The 12,555-nt window shown below is 36.8% G+C and overlaps 1 long non-coding RNA gene across 1 annotated transcript; it reads left to right on the top strand.

Annotated features, from left to right (window-relative positions):
- Positions 1-1,344: 1,344 nt before the first annotated feature.
- LOC142103408 (uncharacterized) lies at positions 1,345-5,625 on the top strand. The gene is made up of 3 exons (XR_012679340.1): positions 1,345-2,453; positions 2,908-3,071; positions 5,469-5,625. It is a non-coding gene; the product is annotated as an uncharacterized LOC142103408 (long non-coding RNA).
- Positions 5,626-12,555: the final 6,930 nt, after the last annotated feature.

Raw genomic sequence — 12,555 nt, 5'->3', positions numbered from 1 at the left:
GACTTCCAGCAGTATTTTCTCATACATGTTATACAAATCAAAATAATGTTTTTGAGTTAAACAAATTACTTTTTAACATCATTAATGTTTCCCCTCAATGCGTTTAAATATTCTTGCAGCTTTGCCATCTTTTTGCCATCTGTTGCATAACCAGAAGCCTGAGAAGTATAGATGTTTGGCCCCTCCTTCTCTCCGTCAGAACTTTTCTCTGAAATAGCATTGGTTTCTAAATGAGCGGAATCGTAATTTAGTTAATTTTAACGATTCAATGGTAAACAAAATCGTTTTTTTTAACACTCAGTGGAACTACTAACATTCAATCACCTTGGACACTGCTGGAAATCATTTTGCATCAATGACCATCCTGGTTTTGTCCAGGTATGCTGCCATGATGGACCATACCAACTGGGCACAGGGTGCACATTAAAGCTTTTACAAGTTTTTGATTTTTATTCACCTTCTTTAGGTTCATCTTTTATTGCCACAATGCCTATGTCTGTGATTTCCACTTTTATTTCCACATTGGCTCTGGCATCTTCACTTTTCTTTTTCTGAGTTAATGTAGAAAGTTGATCACATATTTTTCTTTCTGTATATAGATGACACTGTTTTACTAATCCTTACTAATCATTAATGTTATTGTTAATTACTAACACCATTGACAAGTTTGACGTTTTAATACCAAGTTTTAATACTCACTTTATTAATGTTCATTCATATTTTCTTCAAATTTCTTTGCTCCTTGTTCTTAAAATCTGACCATTGCTTCTGTATCTGGAACTTTCTTCTTTTCACCAAGTGTTCTTTGTAGTTCAGTTATCAACTTCTGCATTATTGCTTCCTTTCCGCAATTTATTTTTCTGCATTTTTTTGTTCCAATCATAGTCATGTTGATCCAGCACTCTGACCATCATTTGCATTTTTATCATTGGTTTGGCTATTTTCACATCCTCCATTTGCACCCCTTCTTCTTCTTCCCCTCCACTCCTCCGTCACTTTTATATGTTTCTTTCTCTTCTTCCATTCTGCATACTGTAATGTACAGCTGGCACCAGTCTGACTACTCTTAGTTTATCCAGGCGATTCTATTGCATACATGAGTGTTAACAATTGGTATGGACCAATCAAGGCAGCTTTTGCTGCATAGTGAGTGGAGCATAGTGAGCGAACGTTCAGTCGCCTGTAGCATTCACCCGTAGTGGTTGTTTTGACTCAGCATTGAGACTTTTGATTGACATTTTGGTACTATCCGAATCGATTTCACGACTATTATACCTTTTTTCGTTGCTATTAGAGCAAGGTATGAACTATATTACATCTGACTTTGCTTAGATATGAGTTTTGTGTGGATGGAAATATTACAATGCATAGTTTATCGTTTTTCAGAAATGTAATCATGGCACCTGAGAAGAATGTAGAGCACATAAAGGATTTAACTGAGGCTTACTGATACCATCAATGCTTGGTGAAAAGCAAGCCAAAAGACTACTCTAGCAGGCAGAAGAGGTTGAGAGCTTATGAGGAGATGCTCAGTGTGAGCCTTCCTCATTATCCAGAGGCAAATACAGATTGGGTAAGAGGGAAGATCTAAAACATGCGGACTGTGTTCCATAAGGAACTCAATAAGTTGGAGGCTTCATAAAAATCTGGGTCAGGGACTGATGTTGTCTATGTACCAAAGTTGTGGTACTTTGAACTCCTGAGGTTCACGGCTGACCAAGAAATTGACAGACCACCTACTGGCAACTTGTCCCAGGGGTAGTCCAGTGACATAGTAAGTAACACACAAAATCATGAATGCTTAAAATATATATTTTAGAGATGTGCGAAGTTTTGGTTTTGTTACTAGTTTTGCGCAAAAATCCTGAAAGGTTTTGGTTTTGGATCTGGATTTGACTAAAAATTGTGAAAAATAGGTAAAATTATGTGATTTTGAGCTGTTTCACGCCTGTTTTCATAAATTTTGACAAAAGTCTGCAGCGAGCTATCTTAATTGAAGGATTTGTAACTTTGCCAATGTTGCATTTGCATTCTCCAATTCAATTAAAAAAATAGTCTATAAGGTTTTCTAACTCCATCACATAGTGTAAATCGTCAGCCATCATATCTCCATCTATACATGTATTCTTTGCCAGTGCCAAATTCTCTCCTTTTAATTTCTCAGAATTAAAATTGCATTGTCTTGTCAATACAGATGTTTTTGGCAACCAAATATGAATCAATGTCAGTTTTACATACTTACTAGTGTGGGAAGGCCAGCTATTGGCCTATCTGAACTGTCTGTTTTACATTTCTTACACTTTACTAATATAACATATATATATTTATACATTAGGTCACTTCTGGACCATGTCCCCTGGAGGCAAAGGCAACTTGGGCTTCAAACAGCACCAGCTTTCCAGTAACAGACCAAGGAGACCACCATTCAGGGCATCCTGAACCAACCATACAAGGTCAGATAATACACTTGAGCTTAGCTAAAAGTTATGAATCGAGACTGACATTTTAATCTCAAACAGTACATTAGTATGTAAGATATACATGGTAGCTGAATATAGAAATAAATGGTAACTGGATATAGAAATAAACTGTTTGATTCACAAGGGCAGCATTACGAAACAGATCTACTATACTCATAGCTTAAACAATCACTTATAAGTAAAACAAGGTTTTTGAAAGCTTTGCTTTTGACTACTGATAAATGCTCTGTACATCGAAAACTGCACAGTACATAAGTTAAATACTGACTGTTTTTTCATGTAGCACACAAATACTTGATAGCTTATTTGTACACTGAAATTTAAAGTTGATATTTGTGTGCTACGTGAAAAAACAGTCAGTATTTAACTTATGTGCAAAACAAAATACTAATTTGCACCCCTTGCATTGTAACATGGTTTTGTCCAGGAGACTGAAATAAGAAGTTTCTCAAGTTAAGATCCTTAATGAATCAGGCCCATGATGATGATGTCCTGCTTAGCTGTAGATACAAAGGTTCCAACTGGAAGGACGACAGGACAGTCCCCTCAAATTGGGACTCTCCCGCCTAAATTGGGACAGTTGGGAGGTATGTGTGTCACAAAAACAGTAGGATGAAAACCCTGTGTTCTCCTGTGATCATTCTTCATTCTCATTTGATGTATGCAGGCGACATTCTATTATACCTTTTGTATTTGGAATTCCCCCCCCTAGAAGTCCTGTGCTTGCTCTTGGAAGTACCTAATATGCATATATGGATTTATTAACTGGCCTGGAAGCTTTGATCGGGTCTATTTTGGGTTGTTAATGTTTCTTGGTTTAGATTATCAAGTTCCACTTCAAAACTTCTGTACACATGACTGGCCAAGGTTCTTAATGAGTCAGCTGTTAAGTTCTAAGTGGTAAAATTAGCTGCTTGTTTGTTTCATATAAACTTTGGACTTTTCTTTACATTTAATTAAAAGCTGTAGTGTTAACACATATTATGCCTAGAAATTAATGACAAAACAAATGTATAACTTGCTCAAAATCAATTTAATAGATAGCATTGTAAATGTATCCTAAATAATGTCACAGAATAAGCAATTTTGTTTAGAAAGACAGCATACCATCATTTAAGTTAAATTAGATTTAGACATTCAGTTTGTAGACAAACTTCAAGGAGATCAGAAAAGCCATTAATAACATTATAGCAATTTTACAGTGCCAAGTATGTTTGTATGTAATGTGGCAAGGGTATGATTGAATATATACGTTGTTACTACATTTATGAGTAATTGAAAAATTGTGATGAAGATGTTTTTCTCAATAATTCCTATCAAGTGATAAGAGATTTATTTTTGTCTCCCTTTTATCATTTTGTGTTTCCGATTTTGTGCAACTGATGGTAAAATTAAAATTTTCTGTATGTTAGTCATCAATTGTTTGTTGTTGTCTGTGGTGCACAAGCATCGTCATTCGTCTTATCTACATTATCTTTAGAAGCATGGTTGCTATTGTCTCCCGAATCTACATCGTCTTTACTATTCTATGTATTTTTGTCTTTGGACTTTTTAGTAGTCTTCATTGCAGTTTCTTTGATTTTAGGTATTGGTTTGGTCACACGTGATATTTCTACACTATCATCTTCCTTCTTCTTATCTACCTTCTCTTTAGACTCAGACTTTCTATTGTCTATAGAGTCTTCACCATCTTTACCATTCTGTGTATTTTTGTCTTTGGACTTTTTAGTAGTCTTCATTGCAGTTTCTTTGATTTTAGGTATTGGTTTGGTCACATGTGATATTTCTACACTATCATCTTCCTTCTTCTTATCTACCTTCTCTTTAGACTCAGACTTGCTATTGTCTTCAGAGTCTCCATCATCTTTACCATCCTGTGTATTTTTGTCTTCTTTGCAAGTGGTGGCAACACAGCCACAACTCTTGACATTGATAAAAGAGTATTTTATTGTATTACCATTGGGACAGTTTAAGTCAATGGTAACGTTTTCTGTTTTCTTCTCGTGACAACAAGTACATTTATGCTCTATAGACTGAGCTTTTGCAGAATACCTGAAAGGTAAAAGTATAAATTAATATACATTTACTTTAAAATGCAGATAACCCATCCAAACTCTTTTATAGCAAAAGTGGTTATTTCTTACACCAATCAGAATCAGAAAAATATAGGGTTAAGACCTTGCACCAAGGAATTTGGCGGTAAATGTATTTTACATGTTGCTTATAAGAATTGTATGTTGAATGGTTATACTTCACAAACATTGTATTACTGTAGTTTTGATGTAAGCAAATATGTAAATAATAATAGATTACATCTTGCTGTACAGTTTGCACACTAGAAAATCTATTTTGCAAATGAGTATAGGATCTGTTATCCATAATGCTTGGTGCTTAGATTTTTCCAGATAAGGCAATTAACCCTGTCTTTACCAACACTTTAATTTTCTTGCTCCGTAAATATATTTGTAGACGTGCTCCTCACAATCATGGATGAAGGAGACATGTATGAACATGTATGCATGTATGACATCATCACCCATTAGCTGTAAAATGTTGTGGCTCTTCTTTGGTTTCTGAAACTTAGTGGATAATGGGTTTCTGGATAAGTGGTCCCTTACGTGTGTACGTGTGTGTGTGTGTGTGTGTACGTACGTACGTACGTACGTACGTACGTACGTACGTACGTACGTACGTACGTACGTGTGTGTGTGTGTGTGTGTGTGTGTGTGCGTGTGTGTGTGTGAATGTGTGTGTGTGCATAATTAGACATTGCATGGTCTAAAAGAATACTTTTAAAAATGTATATTCAAATGTCTTAAAACCTCTTGAGGCATTTATCTATAGGTTCATTAAATCTTATGAGAACCAAGTTAAATTTGCAGGTTTATAGTGCAAGATGCATTGAACCAGATAAAAAGTCACATATTTACATATTTGATCATGAGGTAACTCACATGGAGTAACTTTCGCAACTGCCTTTACAGTTAGACATGACAACAGGCTTGAGGGATTTGCAGCCATTCTGAAGGATGATGTCTTCTGTCTTTACCGTCTGACATTTCTTCGTTTCGTAGACACCTTTAAGTAATAGTTTTAATAAGCATGTCTTTTAAATTATCATACTGAAATTTAATCTTTCCTTATCTATGTTGACTATTAAAATTAATGATAACCATTCTGAAAATATAATTTTAATGCATTGAAAGTTGGGTTTGTGTTTCATGATGAACAGTGTCACCTAGAGGCTACTAAAAGGCACTACACCACATCGACTGAAATGTTACAGATTATTGCATCGCATGTAAATGTCGCTTCTCTCAACAATGGGGGGCAGTCTTTATTTTTCTCTGCATGCAAATCTCTACACAGAACCATTTTAATATTCATATGGCTAAGTTAATATTCACATTAATGAGATGAGGAGACTAGTTTTGCAGTGAAATAGTTACAAGTTTTGAAGCATCCTTTGGAATCTTTATGAATGGTTCCCTGTAAAACAGTGTAAAATAATTATTAGTACGTTGTGTTTCTAAAAAATGTTCATGGGTGTCTGAACTTTTTGAAAGGTTCCCTGGAAAACAAAAAAAGGTAACTAAGGTACACATAAAACATTTAGGGAACAGATGTGACAAATGAGTTGCCCCTCAGATATGCTTAACACAATGTTATCTAATAAATACTCTCTAATATACATTTATATTTTTCCGGTAACTTGGAAAAGTAGGTTTCATGTCAATAGCTTATTAATCCCAGTGCAAATACAAATGTATTTAAAAGATGACTAAATTTAATTTTATATCATAACAAAATATTATATGTAATATATGGGGGGAAATTCAATTCCCCCCTAATTTGCGCTGCGTTAAAACTATTACTGTTATTAATAATGGTAATAAAGCGCATTATTACCGTAATAACGGTAATAAAGCGCAGGCCGCGTTAAGGGTAAAAGTAACGCTCCCAATTGAATTTCCCCCTTAGTGTTAATAATGTGTGCAAATATATTTGCTTACATTAAAGAAAATTCTAAAATACTTTAGATGCACAAATAAATAGCTGCTGCTTAAGATGATGATGTACAAATAAGCCAATCAATATAGAATGTTGTATTAATCATTATGAACCACATTCTTTAACATGCTGAACAGTTTAAGAAGGGAATGATGCTTGAATGCTCACTGAAAGTATAAAAAACTTAAATAATAATGGATAAATGTTCACTGAATGTACAAGAAACTGAATGGCGGTTAGATTAATGCTTGTTGGCTGTTTAGGAAAATTAATGGTGCATGGATGAATGTTCCCTAAATGTATGTGATTGATTGAATGTTTAATATATAAAAAAATTAATAGAACTGTATAGTGATTTTGTATTTTGATACTTACCGGAACACAGTCATCAAGGTTGATTTTTGGACTTGAAATTTTGGACACCACAGGCAACAACTTATGCTGCTTTTTAACACACTCATACTCAGTACAGTTATCTCCTGGAGGTGACCATGTATTTCCAGGCTGCATGGAACAGAAACATATTTGTTGGTAACTTCTTAGGAGCTTCTAATGAGCTCTCCATTGATAGTAATGACACTCACCTTGAGTAGATAAGTGGAGTTATCAGGTAGGTCCATGATACAATGAGTCTGTACACATGTTCCACAGCATTCCCCTGTGACTTCTTTATACATAAAGCCCTGAAAAGGACAGCACGTAAAGTATAACTTCAGATTTAATATCCTCAGAAAAGATACTTTAAACCACATGTGATTCCGAATAGGGTGATTCCCACTATCCTGTGCTCTCTTAGGACTTTACCTGTGCACATTGCATAGCACATGGAATTTGGGAACAAGAAATGGGGTGCATTCCTGAGGTCTCATTCATTGTGCCATCACACATGCATTTTTCGCAAGGATTGGAGGAAGGAACAGCGACACCAGGCTAGAATAAAATTGAAAACAAATAGAAGTGATCTACACAACATAGACATCAAGGATCAATGCTACGTAGCAAACTGACTGGTCGGGAGAAAATGCAGAATGGGTAATCTAGGAAGCTCAAAATAACCACTAGTGCACCCAGCTTTATGGAGCAATGCAGGAGTGAGATTGTCTTTTGAAGAGCACAGTTACTTAATTTAAATAAATGTTTTTTAGGAGTATTCCTTGTAGTGCAGAGGGGCCCAAAGCCAACTCCAGTTCACAAGAAGACCTGAATTTTCTACCAGCTCAGACCCGGGGGGTAAATGTATCAAGCTGATAGTTTGAAAAACCAATCAGATTCTAGCTATCAGTACATTCTACAAAATGACAGTTATTAGAATCTGATTGGTTGTATAGGCAACATCTCCACTTTTCAAACCTGCCAAGAAAACTCTCAGCTTGATACATTTACCCCCTGGTGTTCATCAAGTCTCATTTAATATTTTTAATGGAACCTGTTTTGTGTCTCCAACTTGCACTTTTTTAATACCTGATATTCAGTTACATTATGTACACACACTTCTTTGGGTTCTGTGGAGAGAGATAAGTAAGATATATATAGAGGGTGCATCATGATTATATTTCTTGAATGGGTGGGTAGTAGCATTAATTAACTAGACTGAGATACATACCACATGTGTAGACAGGGCAGCAACCTCCGGTACTCATTTTTGGCACAGCTTCATAGCCAGCATCACAGACTTTTTTAATGTTAGAACACAGACTCATGTTGCAAACTGTCATTAGGTAAATGAAAAAAAAAATGATCAGCCTCTCTCTCTCTTCACTGTATAGCATCACATTGAGATACAGAAACTGGAGAATAATGCATAACCAGATGGCTTGAACTTTGTTTGTTGCGTAAAAGACAGTAGTCAGATAAGAAACGATCATTGGCTTTATGCAAGCAAGCACCATCCACTTTATTATTCACATCTATTTATTGCCCATCCACCTAATCACTATCTGCACTTGTTTTGACAGATGTCCACCTCCATTGTTTGTGTATGCAGTTATGCTAAGAGTGTTTTGCTTTGCTCACAATCCTCTATTTGCTGACCCAGTAGAAGGTAAAAGACCATATTGGAATATTTTCTATATTTGCTGCTCCAGTTGGTATTTCTTTCTGATAAAAGTATCTAACTATTTCATGATGTTATCCTTTGTATCTGTCCCAAGTCTATATTCCAGTTCCAGTATAATCTCCATTAGGTCTGTATTGCTGCCTCCTATGCAATATCAGTGCAAACATGATACTCACGGCACTCTGTGGCTTGGCAGCAAGGGTCAGATGGGTTGAGCACAGGACACTGACATAAATCCCTCTTCGGTGCAGGCTTGAGTTTTAGGTATTGGACAGGATTGTGCTACACACTGTACACTCATTGTTGCGTTATCACAGACACAGTTCTGACAATTACTGTCCCATGTCTCTCCAGGCTAGAAGCACAAGAAAAATATCATCATAAAGGTCTAGTATATTTTAGACATATATGGAGTCTATGTAGAAAATTGCATGTATCAGTATTTTTATGGGCAGCACGGTGGCTTAGTGGTTAGCACTTCTGCATCTCAGCACTGAGGTCATGAGTTCAATTCCCGACCATGGCATTATCTGTGTGGAGTTTGTATGTTCTCCCCGTGTTTGCGTGGGTTTCCTCTGGGGTGCTCCGATTTCCTACCACACTCCAAAAACACACTGATAGGTTAATTGGCTACTAACAAATTGACCCTAGTCTGTGTGTGTGTATGTTAGGGAATTTAGACTGTAAGCTCCAATGGGGCAATGACTGATGTGAGTGAGTTCTCTGTACAGCGCTGTGGAATTAGTGGTGCTATATAAGTAAATGGTGATGATGATTACCTCTCTTGGCTTTCCATATGGCCCAGTACATCCTAGACAAAGAGAGTAGACATTTAGCACCATGGCAATTGGGATTAGTGTACTTTAACTTGAAGGAATATTACATACCGCAAGTTGACACGCATTTGTCAGATATGGTGTTGAATTTCATTGTCCCCTGAGGACAATAGCACCCTTCCATGAAATCGTTTGTAGTCACGTTGACAAAAATTTCATTGTACCTATCAGGGAAGCAGATGTTAAAAAAAAACCAAACACAACTCATCAATTGCTCCAAAGCAACAGAACATTCTACACTTACTTGGCATTACAGGTAGGTTATACTGCAGGACCACATGCCTGGTATACAAGATGTATACAGGCTGTTCAAAGGTGAAAAAGAATGGGTATTAAAGGCATTTAATTGGGGGATGTGAATAAAAATGTCTGAAGGATAGACAAGATTGTTAAAAATAAACTGTTTCAATATTAAATGTAATGTTTTCATTAAGTGTTTTTGTTAGCTTGTATAAAACTGTGTGCAGGTACCAGTATATTCCGTTACGTAAATTGTTTACTTGTGATAAGAATGCATTCCTGTAATAGTTTGACCACAGACCAGTACAGAAGGATCCAGGAAAAACTGTTGATGTCCTAAGATGGGTGGAAGCATTGATGCTTTAATCAGTGGTGTGGTGAATTTGAAACCAATTGTAATAATTTTGCTGATCAGTTTCAGCTGAGTATCCTATTATGCATGATAGCAAATAAAAAAACTTGATTTCATCCAATCCTTGTTCGTAGTTTTTGATAAGTCTGTGATGACAGTGACAGCATTAGAGTACATTAAAGATGACTGTGATGAGACTGAAGTTATACTTACAGCATTCCCCATAGGTGCTGTTTCTCCAGTCAACACAGACTCCCTGTATTGCACAGAGCCTAACATAGCTCTGCAAGCTAGAGCACAGGATATCACCTTCGGATCTGGTGCAGCCGTCCATGATGCAGCCCTGATAGTATGGTTCTGGGGGTACAACTTTGTGGCATGTTTCAAATACACTGTTGGCAAATTGAGATGACAATATCCTAAATCACTATTACTACCAATGCACAGTTTTAGAGGTTAATCCATAGTTGCCTACTCTCCCGGAATGTCCGGGAGACTCCAGAGTTTCTGGGAGTCCTCCCGAATTCCCAGGAGAGGAAGCAATTCTCCTGAACCCTGGCAGCGCTTTTGAATTAAATGGAGGGGGCGGTGCTTAGCGATGTTGTGTGCGAGTCATTGTGGCCCTGCCCCCTGATTTTATTGGCCCAAAATAGTGATGCTTGTTTTGGGGGTGGGATTAATGACGCAATTCTTTGAGCCCCCCCCCCCCCCCCCCCACACACAAATCCTCCTGCCCCTCAGACCTCCCGGGAGAACACTTGCCAATGTTGGCAAGTATGGGTTAATCGCATTGGCTTCTCTGGCCATATTTTTATCTTTAATATATTATAAGATCCTGCCATAGTTTTAGGCTCTTTGCATTTGAAATGTGGGAGCCTAGTCCTGGAATTGATAAATGCTGCCTGGAACTTCTTCACACTTCTTTCTAGGCCTTCCAAGATTTTTTATCTCTAAGTACTTCTGTTTTTCACTGTACTCATTCTTTCTAACTACAAATGCTGTTTTTGCTTTCTTTCGGCCTACAATTATCTATTTACATCACCAATCCATAGAGTCCATTCAATCAGTACATACCTGCTTAAGTTGATTCTAATGTGTTTCTAGCAGCAATGAAATTCAATGAGATCTCATTTTATGTTATACATTTCAAGATTTACTGATTAGCTGGAGATGTTGCTTTCTTGCTAGGTAGAAATATTTCCTGTGGACTTTCCTTATCTTATGAAAAAGAGTAAATGTTAAATTCTCCTGCCATTGATATAAAATGAGACCACTATTACTATTTATTTATATAGCGCCACTAATTCCGCAGCGCTGTACAGAGAACTCACTCACATCACTCTCTGCCCCATTGTGGCTTACAGTCGAAATTCCCTAACATACACACACACACACACACACACACACAGACAGATAGAGGCAGAGACATACACAGACTAGGGTCAATTTGATACCAGCCAATTAACCTACCAGTATGTTTTTGGAGTGTGGGAGGAAACCCACGCAAACACGGGGAGAACATACAAACTCCACACAGATAAGGCTATGGTCAGGAATTGAACTCATGACCCCAGTGCTGTAAGGCAGAAGTGTTATCCACTTAGCCACCGTGCTGCCCACTATCTAATCTGTGTCTTTTGCTGGTAAAGATAATAACATTTTCAGAGTTATGTTGCACATGTTTAATAGCCAAATGGAAGCTTTTTAAATAAAATATTTGTAGTCCGCATTCAGGGCAGTTTTGTTTTTTTCTTCTCCCTGAAATTTATAACAATAAATTGTGGCTAGTTGATAAATGATCAAAGTGAGTATTATTAGGATATAGAAGTCTAGTTGTTTGATAGGTCAGAGTATAAATATAAATGTTGTAGTTTATATGTTAGTTGTGTACAAGAGAAGTCGTGTCTTACCGTTAGTGCATTATCATCATTCCACAAAAGAACCAGTCCAAGCTTTGCCGATTCACATAGGTGCTGCTGGATTGTATTTGAACACCAAATTGACCGTATGGAAGAGAGACACTGAAACAAAAAATATCAGTAGTTTAGCTGTTGTAGATTTGAATTGTTTTTCCATTATACAGGTTCCAGGGAACTCATAGAAGTCTCCATCGAAGGTCTTATAATGTATATTTCCCCAGGTGCTGCAGACTTGGTCATTGTGTGCAGGATTCATTCCTGTAGGGACACATTTGCCAAAATATTATTTTTAAAGCAACAATAAATTCATTCTTTTATGTTACAGCATCTTAACAACCTGAGATGTTGGATGGGTTAAGGACCTAAAGCCAGGATCAAAATGCATTAAAACAAGGAGATAGGTTAACTTAACTTATGTGGAGTTTTTATGATGAACAGGACTGTATTTAGAATATATGTCTAAGGTCCCCAAAATCAGCCTCTGTGTGTTGCTAAATTGGCCAACAAGCTTCAAATTACGAAAAATGGGGCAAAACCAAATAAACTAATAAAAGAGAAAGAAAGACAACGAATATCCCAAACATGATGTTTCACCTAAACACTACAAAGTTGCATCCTAGGTCTGGGCATTCATGGTAGGCAAAACCCTTCTAATTAACTA

This window comes from Mixophyes fleayi, chromosome 10 (genome assembly GCF_038048845.1).
Source record: "Mixophyes fleayi isolate aMixFle1 chromosome 10, aMixFle1.hap1, whole genome shotgun sequence".
Lineage (NCBI taxonomy): Eukaryota > Metazoa > Chordata > Amphibia > Anura > Limnodynastidae > Mixophyes > Mixophyes fleayi.
Note: the sequence above shows the minus strand (reverse complement) of the source record. Positions and strands in the feature narration are given on the sequence as shown.